This window comes from Ischnura elegans, chromosome X, assembly GCF_921293095.1.
Source record: "Ischnura elegans chromosome X, ioIscEleg1.1, whole genome shotgun sequence".
NCBI classification, from domain to species: Eukaryota; Metazoa; Arthropoda; class Insecta; order Odonata; family Coenagrionidae; genus Ischnura; species Ischnura elegans.
In genome coordinates this window covers 9,390,542-9,410,783 of record NC_060259.1, presented here as the reverse complement: position 1 = coordinate 9,410,783, position 20,242 = coordinate 9,390,542, and the positions used below count along the sequence as shown (strand labels likewise).

General features: G+C 38.2%; 1 protein-coding gene across 1 annotated transcript in view; it reads left to right on the top strand.

Moving 5' to 3' along the window:
• LOC124170601 (dynein regulatory complex protein 11-like) overlaps positions 1-20,242 on the top strand; it is an 86,759-nt gene that overhangs the window by 47,760 nt on the left and 18,757 nt on the right. The window lies entirely within an intron of this gene.

The following is a 20,242-nucleotide window of genomic DNA, read 5'->3' as shown; positions in this document are numbered from 1 at the left end:
TACAGAAACACATGCAATGCTCCTTTTATGAACCCATTTGCCGTTCCTGCGTGTATAATTGCAAATCGTCCTCCTCGGGAAGTGGGGGCCAAGCCCAGTATTTAGTTCTGCAAGGAAAGCTTGACGCGGATTTTCTAATTGTTTGTTTCGCAAACTAATGTTCCCTATTTGCCCAACATTAATCCAACTTTCGCCTGTGAATACACTCGTCCTGTGTTCGCGACGATATTTTTTTAGCTGCCTTAAATAATTAATCGTGCCACCAACGAATAATATCATCCCTTTCGATAAGGATGATTCTTTTCCCCCTGCGTTCGTACATGAAGCCTATGTCCAAAAGAAGACGATATAGTGTTGTCCTTTTGGAATCTGGGAGAATACTATCCATATTTACCGAGTTTAAGATGGATTTTAAAGTCGGAGGAATATTTTTCACGAAGGATTCATGTACCTTTCTTCTAATTCCCGATCTCACAAAATCGTCGAAAATCACTGCTCTCGAATTTTTGTAAGGCTGTCTAATTTCTTTAGTTTTTGATGGAGTTCCCAATGGACCACGGGAGCTTTCCTTTCTCACTCTGTAAACAGTATACTCCGAGCACCCAGTAGCCTTCGAAGTTTCTCGGCAGGCCTCACTAATGCTGAGAGATTTCCTGAAGTACGAGACGACTTTGAGCACCAACTGTCTTTCGCGGCTTATGAGCTTCTCACCTTTTCTCCTCTTCTTTGTATCGGACATATTGATTGGGCGTGTTACAGCAGAGATACGTGTAAAACACACTTCACAATTCTCAAATTCAGCAGACCACACAACACTTGTTCACTCCAAAAAAATGCAACGACAAACTGAACGCCTTCGTAAATTCTTCCCATGGCCCCTTCGACTAGGGTCGATTCTGGTGCCGGTTTTATGGTACCCTATGAAAGGAACTCAGAAAAAACCCAAGCCCCCTTTTGTAAAAGGCGTGCACTGGATGGGGTAGTGTTTCGCACAGATTATGAGATATTCTCTTTCTTGATTCCTGCGGCGGGACCGAAACACCCAAGGCGTAATTTGCGTCTTGTTTCCAGCCGTTAAAATTTGCTTGCTTTCGCGTATCAATATATTGAAATAAAAACACTGCTGTTACGATGTATGAGTATTCTCTGCTCAGAATATCAAAGGAATAGATATATATTTCATAGTATGCATTGACAAAAACCTCCGCCCGAGAATTTCAATGGGTACTATGTACATACGAATTAGATACGGAGGGTTCTGTGCCGTCTGGGATGGATATAAGCCCACGGAGGAAGTCATCACAAAAACAATAATATAATATGACTTTAATATTGGAAGAAGGAACTACGTTTAATAGGTTGTTTTTTCATAATGATGGTCAAGTTCTAATGAATCGCCCTCGCTTGCAACTCAGGGAAAAATTTTTGCATTGCGACTGCTTTGGAACCCTTTTGAAACTGCTTTGGAACACCAAAATCTGCATTGGAACTGCTGTGAAACTCATTTTTACTCATTTGTACCAAAAATTAGAAATATGAAGACGTTTGTAACTCATTTGTGATCCCCTTTGGAACTCCTTTGTACAGAGTGTGTTCGTTTGGAACTGCTTTCTACTCATTTGGAACTACTTTTGAACGATTCGGCAGGATTTCCAGACGTCATCATTCGTATTGTAACTGCTGTGTACGGAGAAAATTCATTTGGAACTCCCTTTGAACGAGATGACAGGATTTCCGGGCGTCATCATTCGTATTGTAACTGTTGTGTACTGAGAAGATTCATGTATAACGGCTTTCCATACGTTTGTAATTCTTTGTGAACAAATCCATGCGATTTATATACGTCATCATTTGTTTTGGAACTGTCTTCTACGCGCCAACATACCATGGCCAGGTTCAGTCTGATACGTTTGGTCGAGAAAACGAAAATTCTTTAATATATGCAATAAAAATGCATAAGTGGTTTAAGAAATAATCGCAAGTCAGTTAATAGAAACGGAACTCCCAAATAATCACTCGAATTAGTTTAAAAATTATTCTATTTTCCTTGTGGCTTAAATCGTATTTTTGGGTCCGATTTGAAATGCGACAAGACTATCTTCACTACGTACCGAGAATTTTGGTTGCGTATAATAAAGGTATTCAATAACAAATTCATAGCGCTCGCGTTTTTTTGCGTTTCCAAGTAGGTATATTATTATCGTAAAAATTCAATGTCTATATATACTTTCAAAGTATACTTCGCAATTATAAATATTGCGAATTTTACGGCATTTTTGCAACCTTTTCTTTCATTGCTTTCGTTCTTTGATATTACCGGAAAAGTAGTATTTTCCATAGATTAATATACATAAAACCATAGAGTAGATAAGTATATAATATACTTACTCTATGATAAAACATACCGATGTATTAATTGTCTTCGCGATCCCTACCCCAACGAAAATTTTGTATACAATTTCTATACAGGATGTATACAATGTACACATTTTGTATACAATTGTATACAGTTGTATAGAATGTATAAAATGTGTAAATTGTATACAATGTATACAATTTCATACAGAATGTGTACAATGTGCACATTTTGTATGAATTTGTATAAAGCTGTATAAAATGTGTACATTGTATAAATTTTATACATTTTATGAAAATTTATACATAGTTGTGTAGGCTGTATAAAATTTGTACATTTTATACATTTTTATACAATGTAAAGGTATGTGTGCATCAATGTGTATATATCAGGGTTTGGGAGTTAAAGCACCACAACTACGCTCAGATTCTATTCTTTACACCGTAACACATTGTTACTTTTTAAAACGGTGTTAAAATTGTTGCTAATTATTTTTTAACTTAAGAAATTGTTATAAAAATTTAGGGATCCACTAAACCATTCTTTTGTTGCTGGTTAACCTAATTAAATTAAAGAAATTGTAAGATTTTGAAAATGTTTGTAAAATTGTTGCTAACTTTGTTTAAACATTAGTAATCGTTATAAACATAATAGAGTAAGATTTTATCATTCATTCCACGTTTTTCAACCGTATAAAATGTGGGCATTCTTCATTACATAATAATAGTTTTTGTAAAAGTTGCTAAATTTGTTTAAATTTTAGTAATTGTTATAATCAACAAAGAGTAAGGGTATATTGTTCAGCCAACTCTTCTCAACCGTACCACATGCGGAAATTGTTAAGTTTTTAAAAGTTGCTAACTTTGTTTAAACTTTATATTTTTTAAATAAACAATGTAGAGAGTAATAAGTTCATAATTTGTTGTTGTTTAACCCGTACAGTATGTAGAAATCGTTAATGCTCATAAATTTTATTAGCATTGTTGCTAACTTGTTTAAACTTAATTAATTGTTTTAGACAATATAAAACTTCAAAATAGCGTTAATTTGTTGTTCTGAAACTGTAGAAGCGGTAAAAATGTCCAAAATTTTGTTTCGTTGAATAGTTTATAATTTCCTCCCGGAGTCCAAGCTGTATAAAAAACCATTAACTTTCTTTATAACAATGAAACTGGAAGCTTGGTATAAATTAAAGTGTTATTAAGTGGCAATGCTTACTTTGAAATAATTTTAGCTTTAGGAAATTAAAATATCAGCGAGGAAATATGTGAGTATTTAATAATTATTGCATTCAGATTTGCACAATACCAATGCAGATAAACCATATCCATTGATGAAAACTAACTGAATACAAATAGCAACTCTGAATGCAAAAATTATTCGAATTGGCATTCGGAGTTTTTCCTGCAAGTTTTGGTTTTCGCTCATTATTAATATGGGTTTCCTGTCGAATACAAGCACCTATAGTTTGGAATTGGTGATTATAGCATTCACAAATTTCCTCCACAGTGACATTTATTAACTTTTTCGTTGAAACCATTATATTACGTACTTATCTAAAAATACGGATTAAAAATCGTATTTCGAAACTTGCGCCGCTTGCGCCTTAACGACCGGCGGCCATCTTATATAACATGTGACTTACAGCGCCCACAGCCTACGCCACAGCCATCGCAACTAAAGCACGAAAGTTTGGTATTCATTTGTAGGTACTGTATTTTTGACTTTGTGAATTTTGCTGTGCTGTAAATTATTATTTTACAAGCAAATTTACGTTGACGTACGCCATGGAAGAGGAAAATGATCCCTTTTTCGCTGTGGAGACTGGCAAGAAGTGGCTCTTAGGAGTACGAAGGGATTTGAGGAAGATGCCTTTGCCAGCATTGACCCATCCACTATTTACTGACCATTTAAATGTAAGTAAACGGAAAATTTTTCTCTATTCGATAGTAAACCACCGAACTTGTGTGTATTGAGCCTTTCAGGACTAATTTATTTCTCAGTGTAATTAATATTTTGCATGATCTTTGCGTGATAAAAATACGATCCATTCAGACCGATTAAGTTTAAATATCAGTTCTCGCCGTAAAATACATTTTTAACCTGTTCTTTATGGCATTAAAGTATTATTCTCCTTCTCAATGAACTCGTATATGAAGTGTTTTTCTTACAAATGAATAACTATTGAGAATATGTCGAAGAATTATAGTAATTAATGAGCAGTTCAGGACATAGCCATCAATTAACTCTCTCCGGTCATTATCATTTAGGTATTGATTTGTGTCTTTAGTAAAATATTCGCTAATGCCTTACAGTTAGAAGAGGATGCAGAAAAATACATCTTCTGGAAAATGACGTGAGGCCCTTCGAGGATAAAAACAACAGTGTGAATGCCGGGATCAGAACATTCCATGAGCATGAAGAGCCCAAGGAGGTGCAAATGTACCATGTAATCCCCGGAAATGGTAACGAGGAGGTTGATGAAGATAATTCGTATCTATTGATCCACATTCTTCCTGAAGGCATGTTTACACTGTACAGTAACTCGTAGGAGTCATTGTCAATACCACCTGGGCCTGGTCTCTTTGTTATGCATGATGAATTCAGTTTCTAAAGTACTCATGTGATTGTGTGGTGTTGTTGTAAATAAGTGTGTAATATATAGTTAAATATAATTGTTTTATCATTACAGCAAACTGTATCTGGTTTTCATTTCCTTTGTAGACCCTGTAAGACCTGAATCTCACTGATTTTTTCTTTATTAAATTTATTCACTACAAGAGCTCATAAACCCACCGGAGGGTGTTCCCATAGCATTGAATAACTATGCAAAACACATTAGCATGTTACATTACGCACAGGAACACTCTCGATAGCCTAGACAGGGTGTTCTCAAATGTAAGTAAATGCTGCGAAACGATGAAGATGGTAACTCACAGGGCGTTCATGAACGCTTGGAAACATTGACAAACAGTCGTAAACATAGCTAAACGCTATGTAGAGTGTTTGTGAACACTCCAAGGCGTACACATTTCCGCTCGAGGACACACTGGGATAGTGTTCTTTGAGTGTTCTTCGCTGTTCATGATCACCTCCATGGTGCGTTCTTAAACAATCTGAAAAAGTTCACATTTTCGCCAGGGTAATCATTCATCAATGGTTACTAAGCAGACACCCATGAAACTTTTGAATGAAGAATCCTTCCACCTTGATAAGGTTGTCTATCATGTGAAGGAATCATTTTGGTGTATATTCTTGTAACAATATGCAAAAATGGTATTAATATCTGGAAGGGGACGTCCTATGGATATTGGATTTTGGGACTTATGGATATCCGACAGATGTCCGAGGGAAATCGCGGGATTTTCATCGGATATCCTTGGCCCATCCGCAACGTCCGCATTGGATATTCGTCGGACATTGTTGGATGCCCATGTGTTGTTAGGGCTGTATACAAATTTGGCTTTACACAATCGTATAAAAATGTATACAATTATATACAGGATGTCCTGTATAAAACTGTATACAATTGTATACAAAATGTGTAAATTTTATACAAATTTGGCTTTACACAATTGTATAAAAATGTATACAATTGTATACAAGATGTCCTGTATAAAACTGTATACAATTGTATACAAAATGTGTAAATTTTATACAAATTTGGCTTTACACAATTGTATAAAAATGTATACAATTGTATACAGGATTTCCTGTATAAAACTGTATACAATTGTATACAAAATGTGTACATTGTATACAAATTTGGCTTTACACAATTGTATAAAAATGTATACAATTGTATAAAATGTATACAATTGTGTAAAATGTATACAATTGTATACATTTTATACAATTGTACACATTTTTATACAATTGTGTAAAGCCAAATTTGTATACAATTAATACATTTTGTATACAATTGTATACAGTTTTATACAGGAAACCCTGTATAAAATTGTATACAATTGTATACAAAATTTTCATTGGGGTAGGAAATGGTTTATGTCCATATTTGGATCCGTATTTTAGGGCTGAATTTTTTCGCCATGAATCCCTCCTTCGAAAATATATTTCTATGTCGAGGTTGACAAGTTCGATTACCCGGAAAGGCCTTTTTTCGCATTTCCCATTGCATTTTCAGATATTTAACATGACGGTTTTCAAGAAAAAATTTCCAGAAACGAAGGCATTTCACTCAAAAATGGACACTGAATGATCCACATCAACCACGTAAGATCGGAATTAAGCTCTCGATAAGGACTTTCTTGACCACCAAACTGACTTACCCCTCACTCCGCGATAGGAAATCATGAGCCTAGTGTTATGCTTGCCGAGCTTGTAGGTCTTTCGTTAATGACCAATGCTTTTCAAAGCAATGTAGCTATTGCGAAATGGCGGCACTGCCGCACTTCAATTCGTAATACTCATCTTGCCTAAATATCCGAAACAGACTAAAATAAACTTCAAGAAAATTGAGTACGCCATCTTGAACTGCTACAAAGCAGGTGGCATGGTGTACAAATGAGTTCCAAATGGGTGTCCATCTGGTACAAATCAGTTTAAAAACGGATGAACGAGTGGTACAAACGAGTTCCAAATTTAAATCCAAATGAGTCCCATAGCAGTTTCCAATGGAAATCCAAGGCAGTTCAAAATGTGTTACAAATGAGTTGATGACATGGTAGGATGCTATGACGTCATGAACTGCTGTGTATCGTGTTTCAATTCCACAGTAGTTCAAAAGCACATACAAATCAGTGGTACAAAGCAGATAAATGACAGTTCCAAATGACTTACACAGCAGAAATTTTTCCCTGAGAATAGTGCAAGCTTGGCGGTTGGCATATAATACTTATTCATAGAACCATTTAAATATTAATTTAGCCGTCGTGAGAACGGCACGTCAGTAGAGTTTTGTGTAAATATCGTTTGAAGCATATTGTGAGCCTAAAATGATTGCTTAGGCCAATCTGAGTGAAATGACGTAACTTTCAAACATAATTTTCTCCACCTTCCCATTAACTTTGTTGAAGATATTCCCGAAATAATATACACTTATCGTATGCACATGTTATTGCGATATTCTCTCGCAGTGCAAGAAGGAACAATCTCTGCACAGAAACAGTTGGTCATCAAAATTTTTGCATCAAACAGGCAAAAGCATTAGGATCGCTGAGTGTAAAGTTCTCGGGAATTAGAACGACAATGTGATAGCATTGGTTTAATGTGTTGGTAGTTTACTAACATTTTCTCTTCATTATATTTACATGGCCTACATGATTATCAATCGTGACATAAACTGCTGCATCGTTCGAAACTATTGAATTGATATAAAAGCCGCTTAGCCAAATATAATCATTTCTACGTATTTCTATTATTATTCGTATTTCTATTATTATGAAAGCTGAAGGCACTCAGCATTTCGTAATTTACAAAGCACATTAATTTCAACTAGAAGAAAAAGTCAGCCGAGAACGACTACATTATGATTTTCCCGCAGGTTACGAAATGAAACAAGCGATTTCATTGGTTTCTAAGAGTAAAATCTGAGTTCGCACGAAATATTTCTCATACCCCATATCCGGTCTGAGAAAGCTACCAGAAATTCTCGGTCTGAGAAAGCTACTCCCTGTTAGAGAATAAGGTTGGTAGCCAATTCTGGTAGCTAGTTCGAAGCTACCACGACGGGAGCTTCGAGTTAGAGAATAGACCCCCTGGTGATACAACTTAAATACAAAAGAGAAGCAATTAGCTCTTGGTATGGCACTTTCACTGTTTTGCCTTTAAGTTGGCTAACCTTCAAATTATTATCCATTGGAGTGGTTGAGGGGAAACAATCAGTCATGTGGAAACGCTCCAAAACTCTTTCAATGTAACCACTCTGATCTTATACAATTGTCCCCTTACCTAGATCCCTGGTAAGTCTCATTCCCAGGCACTCAGTAGCCTGGCCAAGATCTTTAACTTCAAACTGCTTTTGAAGCTCAAACAAAAGATCATCCTTACATGCATCATTATTGTGAAACACATAGAAGTCATCTACATACAAAGCTATTATTAATTTACAATTGACTGATGATTTAATAAATACACAGCTTTCACCTTCAGTTTGCTCATATCCCAGATTAAGTAACACACCAGTAACTCTCTCATTCCAGCTTCTTGCTGACTGCTTCAAGCCATAAATGGCCTTATTTAATTTGCACACTTTCTCAGGCTTATCTGACTCCATTCCCTCTGGCTGGCACATATAAACAGTTTCGTTTAAATTGCCATAAAGGAATGCTGCCTTTACATCAAAGTGACTGATGGTCAAGTCCAAATTAGCAGCTAGGGCAATTAGCATTCTCAGAGTAGACCTGCGGACAACAGGTGCAAAAGTTTCCTGAAAATCCACCCCGTAGGACTGTGAATACCCTTTGGCCACTAACCTGGCACGGAATTGAGTAGAGCCATCTGAGGACTGCTTCCTCTTAAAAACCCACTTGTTCCCCCCCACTTTAGCCCCAGCCGGTAAGGTCACCAAGTCCCATACTTTGTTTAACTCAAAGGACTGCATTTCATCATTCATTGCTTTCTTCCAAAATGACCTTTCTGGGCCAGTCAAAGCCTCATCAACTGATATGGGATCCTTACTACTTACAGAACTGCCCAATGCTAAAAGAGAGGTTACAAAGTCAGGGTACTGTTTAGGGGTCCTAATTCTTAATGGGTACCTTCTTTCCCCTTCCACATTCGATTCCCCAACTTCAAAAGATCCATCACCATCTTCTACACTTAGGATATCAGAATGCAATTCCCTACCCAAGACACAATCTTGACCTTCAATCCTTTCATTAATCCCAATTGATTCAACATTATTTTCAGGCAAATTGGGTTCATTACTTGGGAAAAAAGATAAAAAATGGTACACCCCATTTTTCTCAACCTTACTGGGAACACTTTCATCCAACAAATTTTGTCTATCAAAGTTTTCTAAGAAAACAACATTTCTGGCTTTGATCACTTTTGAGGGATTCTTAGCATCAATCAACCTGTAACCCTTTGTTGACTCACAATACCCAACAAAAATTAATCTTTTCCCTTTAGCATCCCACTTACCTCTTTTCTGGTCAGGAACGTGGTCATACGCGGGACACCCAAAAACTCTCAAATGTTTTAAAGATGAAAATTTTCCTCTCCACAACTCTTGTGGTGTCTTACCCTGAATGGCTCTATGTGGTACACGGTTTTTAATGTAGACTGCAGTGTTACAGGCCTCCGCCCAATAACCCTTAGGCAAGCCTGAATCAAACAACATGCATTGAGCCATTTCACATGTTGTGCGATTAGCACGTTCTGCTACACCATTCTGTTCAGGGGTATATGGGGTGCTAGTCTGATGCTTAAGGTAATAAAATCTCTAAAAAACTCCAACAGCGAGGACATTTATGGCCTCTCTAACAATCTTCTCAAGAGCTTAAATGAATCTATAACTGAGCCTCTCAGTATTATCATCAATACTTGTCTTCAATCTGGTGTCTTTCCGCATCATCTCAAATACTCAAAAGTGACCCCAGTATACAAAAAAGGCCCCAAGGATGACCCCAACTCATATCGCCCTATTTCAGTCATACCGATCTTTGGTAAAATCTTTGAGGTGATTATTAAATCTCAGTTATACAACCATTTAGAAAATAGTGGTTTTTTCAGTTCATTTCAATATGGTTTCCGTAAAGGTAAAACCACCACACAAGCCCTCCAATATATCACCAATATCATTCACAACTCTTATGAAGACCAATTATCTGTTGCCCTTACCCTTTGTGATCTCTCTAAGGCCTTCGATTGTGTTTCTCATTCTATATTACTGGAAAAATTGAAATACTATGGGGTCTCAGGAGTGGAGTTAACACTCTTTCAGTCATATCTTTCGCAGTGCCAACAGTGTGTTGAAATGAAGGGAGTGCAGTCCTCTTTCCTCCCTACTCAATTTGGTGTTCCTCAGGGGTCTGTCCTGGGTCCCATCTTGTTCATAGTAATGATCAATGACTTACCGCATCGTAATCCCTCTAACTGCAGTCTCTACGCAGATGATACAACCCTAATGGATGTTTGTAAAAGTACTGCCTCCGCTGTAGAAAGGGCATAAAATCATCTAACAATAGCTGATGACTGGTTTAGAGTAAATGGCTTTCTACTAAACAAGGAAAAAACGCAAAAGCTTATCTGTAGCCTGAAGCCTACCTCAGGTAACCTGAAGCCTACTAAGTTACTTGGGTTTTACCTCGATACTAAACTTAGCTGGAGCTATCACATCACTGAAGTAAACAAAAAGCTATCCAAAGCTCTCTTTATCCTAAGAAAGCTAAGCTTGACAATCCCTTCTGATTTCATGCGTTGTATATATTTTTCATTTTTTAACAGCCATTTAGACTATGGTCTGGAAATATGGGGGAATGCCCCTGACATAAAATCTGTATTTCTGCTACAAAAAAAGGCCACTAGAATACTCACCAAATGCCTGTCTAAGGATCACTGTCGTCCTCTTTTTATGAAATTGAAAATTTTAACTGTTTATAGTATGTATGTGTATAAAGCTCTGATATTTGTGAAAGAAAATCTTGATATCCTCCCCAAAAAGATGTGAAACGCACACTTATAGTACGAGAAATAAGGACTTCTTATCCATAAACCAGTGCCGACTAACGAAAACCAAATCTTCCCTTCCTAATCAAAGCATTAGGTTGTTTAACCACCTACCCATTACAGTTAGAATGACCAGTTTATCTACATTCAAGAGGGTGACCCATGCATGGCTTGTCATTCATCCTTTATATTCTATTGATGAATTTTTTTACTTACATTACTGATGACATTGTATTTTGATGTAACCTATATATTTGATTGTATGTCATTTCTCTTGTACATTTTTGTACTACTTTTATCTGACGAGGTCCATGTATTTCTGAATACTATTGACCAATAAAAATTATTATTATGATTCCATGCTGCCTTAAAAAGGATTCAAACTTATGATTGACAAACTCACGACCATTATCAGATCTTATGACCTTTAACTTTCGGTCAGTTCTATTCTCTGCCCAAGTTTTAAACTCACAGAATCTATCAAAAGTTTCAGTTTTGGACTTCAAAAAATAGCAAAACAATTTTCTGGAATGATCATCAACTAGAACAAACATGTACTTTGCCCCACCCACAGATATATCACTCATTGGACCACAGAGATCCATGTGCACTAGATCTAAGACATTATCAACACGAGTGACTGAACCCTTAGGAAATGGGAATCTGTGGTGCTTACCCAGCAAACAAGGAATACAATCATTACTTAATTTTAAGTCACAACATTCTAATTCCACGCCATGCTCCTTCACAATAATATTCAGAGCTGAATCAGAGAGGACATGCCCAAGCCTTCTGTGCCACAAAACCTTTGAAATATCACCAACAGCACATGCAATGTCAACTGGTACAGGCTCTTGGACATCTAACTTAAATATACCCTCTGAAAAAGTACCGGAAAAATCAGCTTTACCCTTAATTTTACAGTTTCCTTGGTCATATATTTTGCAGCCATCATGACCAAACACCACTGTAAAACCCTTTTTCGCCAACTGGGAAACAGATATTAAGTTGGTGGCTAATCCAGGCACTAGAGTTACATCTTTGATAGGTTTGATCACTTGGTCAGAGAATTTCACTAGCACATTTCCTTTCCCTGTGCTCACCAGGGTGGAGTCATCAGCACATCGCACACTGTGCCCTTCAACTCCGTGCTTATAATCACGCATTAAAACCTTGTGTGGGGTCATATGAGCTGATGCACCTGAATCTATAATCCAGTCATCTTTACTGAATGAGGACACACCTAGAGCACATAGTAAAGACGAATCCTTTTTCGCCTCGTTCATGGGACATTCCGACTTGTAATGGCCCATCTGCTAGCACTTAAAACACTTTACCTTCTTTTTATCTGGCCTCTTGTAATTCGACGACTTCGACGTCGATTCCCTTTCCTTCGGCGGCTTACAGAATGAATGCTGGCCCTTCAGGTTCCTGGTGAACAACACGGACTCCTCCTCCGCATTCTCCAACTTTAGATATTCATCCAGGCTGCCATTGAGGAGCTTCTCCTTGATGGTGCTGGTGGTGAAATCCTTATCCGACGTTGTCGCCTCAATCCCCATACGGTATGGCAAACACACTTTCGGTAAACCCCTGAGCATGATTAGTGCAACCAAGCCGTCATCTGCAGGTTTCCCCATACTTGCTAACTTATTTGTTAGCTCCAGGATGGAGGTAACGTACTCCTGAACGTTACCGTTATACTTCGTTAACCTTGCATCCAGCAAAGCATCCCATAAGTTCATCCACCGCGTCTTTGTCTTTCCCTCGAACAAATCTTCCAGCGACTTCCAAGCTTCATTTGCCGTTGTGGTATTTTGCACGTACGGATAGAGGGATTTATCCACATGAAGGCAAATTAAGGACCAAGCATCAGTGTCCTTTTCCTTCACCGTTGCGTCAGCATCCCTAGTTAGCGGAGTCGTGGCGTAAGTCCACAGCTTCTCTCTCATTAAAATGAGCTGCATGCTGAACTTCCAGTTCATATAATCATCTTTTTCTTTCAGTTTCTCCACCAAAGTGGCTAAACGCGAACTATTAGTCGCCGACATAGTTAAACTGAAACACTCGCACCGATTATAAAAAACTTCACCATGAGACAAAAAAATATAACTATTTCTAACCGTATCTCTCTACGTTTCAATGTATCCAGGCATTTCGAAACGTTCTGGGCCCATAACCTGTTGGGATATTTCATTTAATGCCATAATAAGAGAGATAAACTTGGATCCGCATTATGCGTCACAACACGTTTATTGACACAACAGCCATGACACTAGCATTGAACCGGAAGTACCAAAAAAAAATTGACACTCATAAACAAACGAGATACAAAAACATACATAAAATAAAACACACCTCGGCGGCAATTTAAATTTACAACAAAAGCTATCGAGATATCTTCGGGCTCAGTAGATGACTCACCTAGCATTTGGCCTCCATAAACTGGGAGATCAATCAAGGTCAGTTGGTGAGACGGGGTAGGGATGAAACACGTTTCCATTTTTCCCTTGTAACTTGATGTTTTCCTATTTTCCTGTGGGGTCTCGGAAAGGAAAAAAAAAATGGGAGAGGCATTGGCTGATGGAGGGCCGAGTGTGGTTCTGATCTACGACGTGGTTATTATCCTACGGCGCTGAGATTGCCCCGATTGTTCTCCAAGCTCTTGGGAAGGTTCATGCTATGTGCCTGTTGTGTTTTGCCTTAAAATTTTCCACGGCTGCAATTCTATTGCAATACTCCTGCGAGAGCATTAAAACAAAATTGTTCGAGAATAGGACAAGCGTCGTAGAGCAACTGCGTATGCGAAGAGAGGATCGGAACTCTTTCTACTCCCTCTTGTGCCGCTATTACCGCTGCAATTATCAAAATTTCCTCTTTCAATGAATATTGAAAGAGGAAAGTTCGATAACTGTCAAAATTCCAGGCGTACATCTGCAACACCGCGCGATAGTATTAAAAAAATGACGCAAAATTTTTTCTTCATAGCTCCGATGCTCAAAATGGGGGTGCGCCTTTCACACGTGTGCGCCTCTTACACACGCTTATACGGTACTTAGATGTTTTGTGGCTGGAAAAATAAAAATTGTTCTCGTTTTCAGAGATATTATTTCTGCCATCATCACTAAAATGGGTGACGGCATTTACTTTCAAGCGAACAAGTCATGCACTGCTCAGAAGAGATATTATACCTCGTACATATTATCAAGCGCGTACCATGGTATGGACTCTGGCCTTGCCATATCCATATTCTTTTGTAGATATTTATCATAGGCATTTTACGATACACTGCCAATCACTCACTATCATGTTATTTTCACTATAAAATGTAATCTTCTGTATGTATGATATTCTACTGTATGCTGTGTCGTGTTGCTACACTTGCATCTATCGTGAAGGGTGGAGGAAAGGTGTAATAAAAAAGTCTCGAATCATTTGAACAAAAGTTTTTTTACAATTATAAAATTCTGCATTTTGATTTGCTGCTTCATGTACAACATACTCAGAGTAAAAAAAATCACATAAAAATAAATAAAATAAAGGTGTCAAAAGATAAAAGAACCTGATACTTTTTTGTTAGGGTTATTTGAAAAAGTTATTTTAGAGTTCTTTTAGATTTCATTGCAGTTCTAAGGAACAAATTCAATTAATAGTTTATTGAACCATAATGCATTGTTAAACTTCATAAGCTATGATATTATCACTTTTCATGGCATTTTTTCTTACGAAATTGCTATTTTTATTAACTTTGATCTAGTTTTTAAGAGCCAGAATAGTGTCAAAATCCATTTCCTGGCATGCGAATCCCTATAATTTTCCGGCGGAGGACCCCTGTATCCCCCAGTAAGGGCCCCCTATCATGAGACCCAGCTGAGGACTCCCAAGCACTCTAGACTACTCCTGTGTCCAACATACCATGCATCAAGTTTATTCCAAAGCTTTCACATACAAAGGTAATAATTATTAACATTCCTCATTGGCGTGCCCTTTATGCCACCTCATGTATCAATGTACTGTTAAAAAAAGGTAAATGAGGAACTAATGAAAGAAATACTTACTTCCACCATGAAATTGTGCTTGATGCAAACTATTGGAATGGTACATCTTATACTCATCATGATCTTCATTTAAATAGCAAAAGTAAAAATAATTTGATGGTTTGAGGCTCACCGACTCCGCAACTCCTGCATCCTGAAGCCATTCCTATGGAGATTCTAAACACCATTCAACACAGGAACGCAGCCAGAAAGGCGTGGCAGCAATGCAGACTAAGAGAAGACCGCATGAAGTTCAATGCACTGAGAAATCACGTGTAATGGCTCCTAGCCAATTACCGCAAACAATCCTGCCACAAGAAACTCCAGAATCTTCAAGGACCGGACGGCAGCATTTGGCCAGTTTCCAAAGCTCTGCACAAACTGCGTCGAGACATCCCATCCCTGAAAACTGCCAACAGCCGAGCTACCATGGACCAAGAGAAAGCTGAACTCTACAGCGAAATGCTCGAAAAGCACTTCTCAAATGACCTGCCGCCATAGTTAGAGGAAGACTGCATCACCACCTGGCTCAGTCTAAATGAACTTCCAATCACTGAGCCCTCACCAATAACTCCATCCAAAATAGCTTCAACCATCCGTACCGTTAAATTCAAATCTGTTCCTGGCTGTGATGCCGTTCCCAACCGCCTCCTTAAGAATCTACCCACCCCAACAATAAACCCTCTTTCCAAATTCTAAAACTTTCTCCTTTCCATTTCATATTTCTCTACCTCCTGGAAAAAATCCAAAATAATAATGATCCCGAAATCACACAAACCTCCATTTCCTCTTCCAACCCTCCCATCAGTCTCCTTGATACTCTCGGTAAGCTTTTTGAAGTGCTTATTCATCGCCGTTTGAAGGACTTTATCATAGAAAAAGAAATTCTTCGTACAGAGCAAGCCGGATCCAGGCTCAAAATATCCGCAACGCATCAAATCGTGCATCTCACCGAGGCCATCACTTCAGGCTTTAACAACAAATTGATCAGCCACGCGTCTTCTTGGACCTGGAGATGGCTTTTGACCGGGTTTGGACCCTGGGCATAATCCACAAACTGTCTGCTGTAGAAACCCCATTCTATCTCCTAAAAATAATCCAATCTTTTGTAACGGACCGCACCTTCTTTGTTCAAATCAATTCTACGCAATCCTTCTTCCGACCCATATCATCCGGTGTTCCTCAAGGAGCTATCCTTTCTCCTACCCTTTTTAATATCGATGTCAACAACACCCCACCAATCCTACAACCCAACTCTTCCTCTGCGCAGACAACACCACGATTCTGGCTCAGGGCTCCAACCCGGAAACGACGGCCGATCATCTACAAGAACATCTAGATGATTACGAAGATTGGTCAAACCATTGAAAGCTTTCTATCAATCCATCGAAATGCATCCACACTATTTTCTCAAGATGCCCCACAGCCAAAGAAGGACCTCGCCTTTACTTCAATAACAAAATCTTACCAAAACAAGAAGTAACAAAATATCTCGGCATCGAATTCGACAAATGCCTTACTTAGTCATCGTAAATAATATCTGCCATCACAAAGGCCAAAGGAATTGCCACCGCCCTGCAACCTCTGCTTAGACCATCAGCTCCGTGATCCCTGAAAACCTCTACAATAGCACAATCAAGCCACTGCTGATCTACGCCTCCCCTGCGTGGCTCCACACTGCTCCACGCCATCTCAAAAAATTGCAGACCGCTGAAAATATTATTCTCAGAAGAATCATCGGAGCTCCCTGGTTTCTTAGCAATAAGCAAATACGTAGGGATCTTAAACAATCTCCATTCTCACTAGACCTGAAAGCAAATATTCATAAATTTGCCAAATCATTTGGCAAAACTGAAAACATCATGCTCTTGAGTCTCTGGGACTATGAAAATGAACCTTATCTGAAACACAAAACTCCCAAAACTGCCCTTAACCCATCCCACATCCCTTCCCCCTAATACAATCAGTGCCATGACAAATTAATACCCCTTAGCTGAATCCAACTATTGCTGAAACCCCTGGCAGACAGCTAACCAGCTGGGAACTAGGAACGTAAAAACAAAAAAAAATCCATTGTGTTTGTGTGTTGCGATGGTTTGAGGCGTAACTTTGTGAAAGCGATTAATTGTGAAAAATTAAAAAGAAGAAACTTGGTGCTCCCGCATGAAATATTTATTCACACATTAGCATGGACATTAGCATCGGTTTCAACGTAAGACGTCATCATCAGGTGAACTCCACAGAAGTCCATCACATATATGTATTTATACCAGGCAAACCATGGTCGTGTAAATGTGTGAATAAATATTTCATGGGAGAGCACAAAGTTTCTTCTTTTTCATTTTCCGTATAAACAATTTGCATGCAGGAGTAATTAAGTGCATTAGTAATGATACAAGTAATATAACTACAAGGAGTCTTAAATCCTCTACCATCCTCTTGATTGGAGATTCCCTCAATTGCAAAGAGGCCTCTCTTCTATGTTTTAGAGAACATAGGATGAAATTTGATTAACTGAAATTGGCATCCACTTACAATTTACAACTGGACTACCTACTAGAGGCCCTTGGTAATGAAGCATACAATATTATTACTGACGATTTAAACTGTCTCTCTTTAGTGTATCCTACCAAGCAGCTTGATGTGCTGCTTTGGAAAGAATATCTGCAAAAATGGTGGTATGGCTATCATTGCCCATAGCAGCTTAAAAAATAACATCAGTTCTATTTGTGTTGATGAACTAGTTGAAGAAAACCATTTTCAGTGAGCTGTGAGTTCAGTTAATGCTACTTTACAAAGTGTCCCTTTAATTTCACTACAGAGATCAGCATTAGGGAATATCAATGTGCTTCTAGGAAAACTGGACTACCTTCTTGAGTCCCTTACTAATGAAGCATACAATATTATTGCTGATGATTTAAATTGGGTCTCTTTAGTGTATCCTACCAAATGTATAGATCTTCTTAATTAGTTTCTGTCTAATGGGCTACATGGGGTAACATTAACAAAATCAGAGATGGTTGGGGCCCTCAAAGTCAATAATGAAGATGAATTCTTGAACACTGACTTAAAAGTAATGCAATACTTAAAATATAATGCATAATTCGGTGAATGATGTCTTCTACAATCTCCCGAAAATTGACTCAAATAATCATTGATCAGACATTGAGCAGACTCCCGATTATCCGGCTGTGGTTTATCCAGGTTGTGTATTATCCGTGCACGATTTTCACTATCGCTCAATTTTTTCCGCGATCTTTATAAAAATAAATCGGATGCAAAATCATCGGAATCACGGCACTAATGTCCTTCTTTCCTGAGAATAAAAGGAAATAATAATGCTTCCAATGTGCCTATCAAGAGTTTGACCAACCATCTGCAACCCGGTGGATGCAATCGGTGGCTTTAAGTTTAGCCAAGAGATCATAAATGGCATCTAGTGGAGAGACACCGCTAAAGCTACAAGAATTCTACGACAACCTTTATTGAGAATAATGTCACTTTTTCATTATTTAGTGCATATTAGATTCACTGTTATTTTCATTGTGCATTAATTGTGAATTGTTTGGAATTATTTATACTATTGTTTGTCTTACTTCAATGATGTGTCCTGCATTGTCTTAAATTATAATCGGACAAATAATATTGTCATTAAGCCTGAAGTCAGGTCACTTTCAAGGACACTGATGGTAAGGAGCTGAACTTTCAATTGCTAATTATTTATCGAGGCTAGGAGGGGAAAATAGGCATAGCTGAATAAGAGTGTGAAAAGTCCCCCTCCAGCATTTTTTCGGTACTTAGGGCATACGATTTGGGACCAAATAGGAATAACCTCCCCACACTCCCAGTCCACCGGCTAGCTCGAAAAAACGATTTTTACAATTTTTTAGACATCTCGGTCAAGAAAGCTTATTTTTAACCCTTTCGTGACGGCGGAGTTTTCGTCTTAGCATGACTGCTGTACTGAGCCCCAAGAGACTCTTCTTTCTCGTGGTACGGAGCATTATTGGAGGACATTCATTAAGAAGGGTCTCAGGGAACCTTTTTCGACCCCTCCCCGCAGGGACTCTGCATTATCTCGAATTCCGACAGTAGTTGTGCTCCCTCCTTTCCGGGTTTACAACCATACCTGCGGCATTGGTTCGCGGTCAACTTCTGTATTGCTTATATGTATTTAGAATATAGATAATTGTTGCTTGCACGTAAATTGCAGACTTCAAATTGAATTCCTGATTTTTTTCTGAACATTGTCAAATTTTAAACTAAGTTCTAAGGTCAATATTAACGCATTTAATGCAGCAAAAATTTCCATGTTGATGTTTATACATAACTCGAGATATAAGCTAATATTTATCGTAGAATTTCGTTTAAAAATTGTAAATGCTGCTCAAAAGACAAATAATTCAATTCTTATTTTATTTTTCTAGAGAAATGAACAAATATTTATTTCGAAAACTGACTGGATAAACAATAGTATGACCGCTTTCCTTTACCGCTAAGAGGGGTTATAAAAGACGAGGGGTCCGGGTACCTGCTCCGGATTCCGAGGGTAAATCCCAAACCCCGCAGCGTTGGGTCCCGAGACAAAGACGATGTATACCCGCAACCGTCCTAAAAGGCGGAGAGCTAGAAAACATATATATATGGCTTTCGTTTTCCTGGCCAGGAAAATCTCACACATAAATATATGGCTTTCGTCTCCCGGGTCAGGAAACGTCCACACGTATATATATGTCTATAGTAGGGAAAAGCTTAATTGCGGTTTGCGGCATTTGAAAGCTTATTTATGGAGCAAATGTCCAATTGTTTTCAATCCAATGTCCAATTTTCCAATTGTTAATACCCACCACAGGGACTGACTTTTGTGGAAACTGATGCCAAAAGTTGCTCCAAAAACTGCCAGAATGTGAGAGTGTAGATTATGAAAATGAGCTCAATTTGAGTTTTCCTCGCATTTTATCTACACACAAGAGTAGTTTCATTGGTGGATATACCATTACAAAATATCCCCCCCGTACCATTGGAGGCTAGATTGCAGGTCTTCAATGAGAGGAGGTTGATCATTCCCTTCAAAAATGTGGTCTGTAAAGATCATCTACACTCATCATCATCATTAGTCAACAATCCTGAGATTGGCTTGTCGCAGCTCTCCATTGCTCTCTCCTATCCGCTAACCTTTTCATTGCGACGTATGTCTTCTCTTTCACATACTTTATAA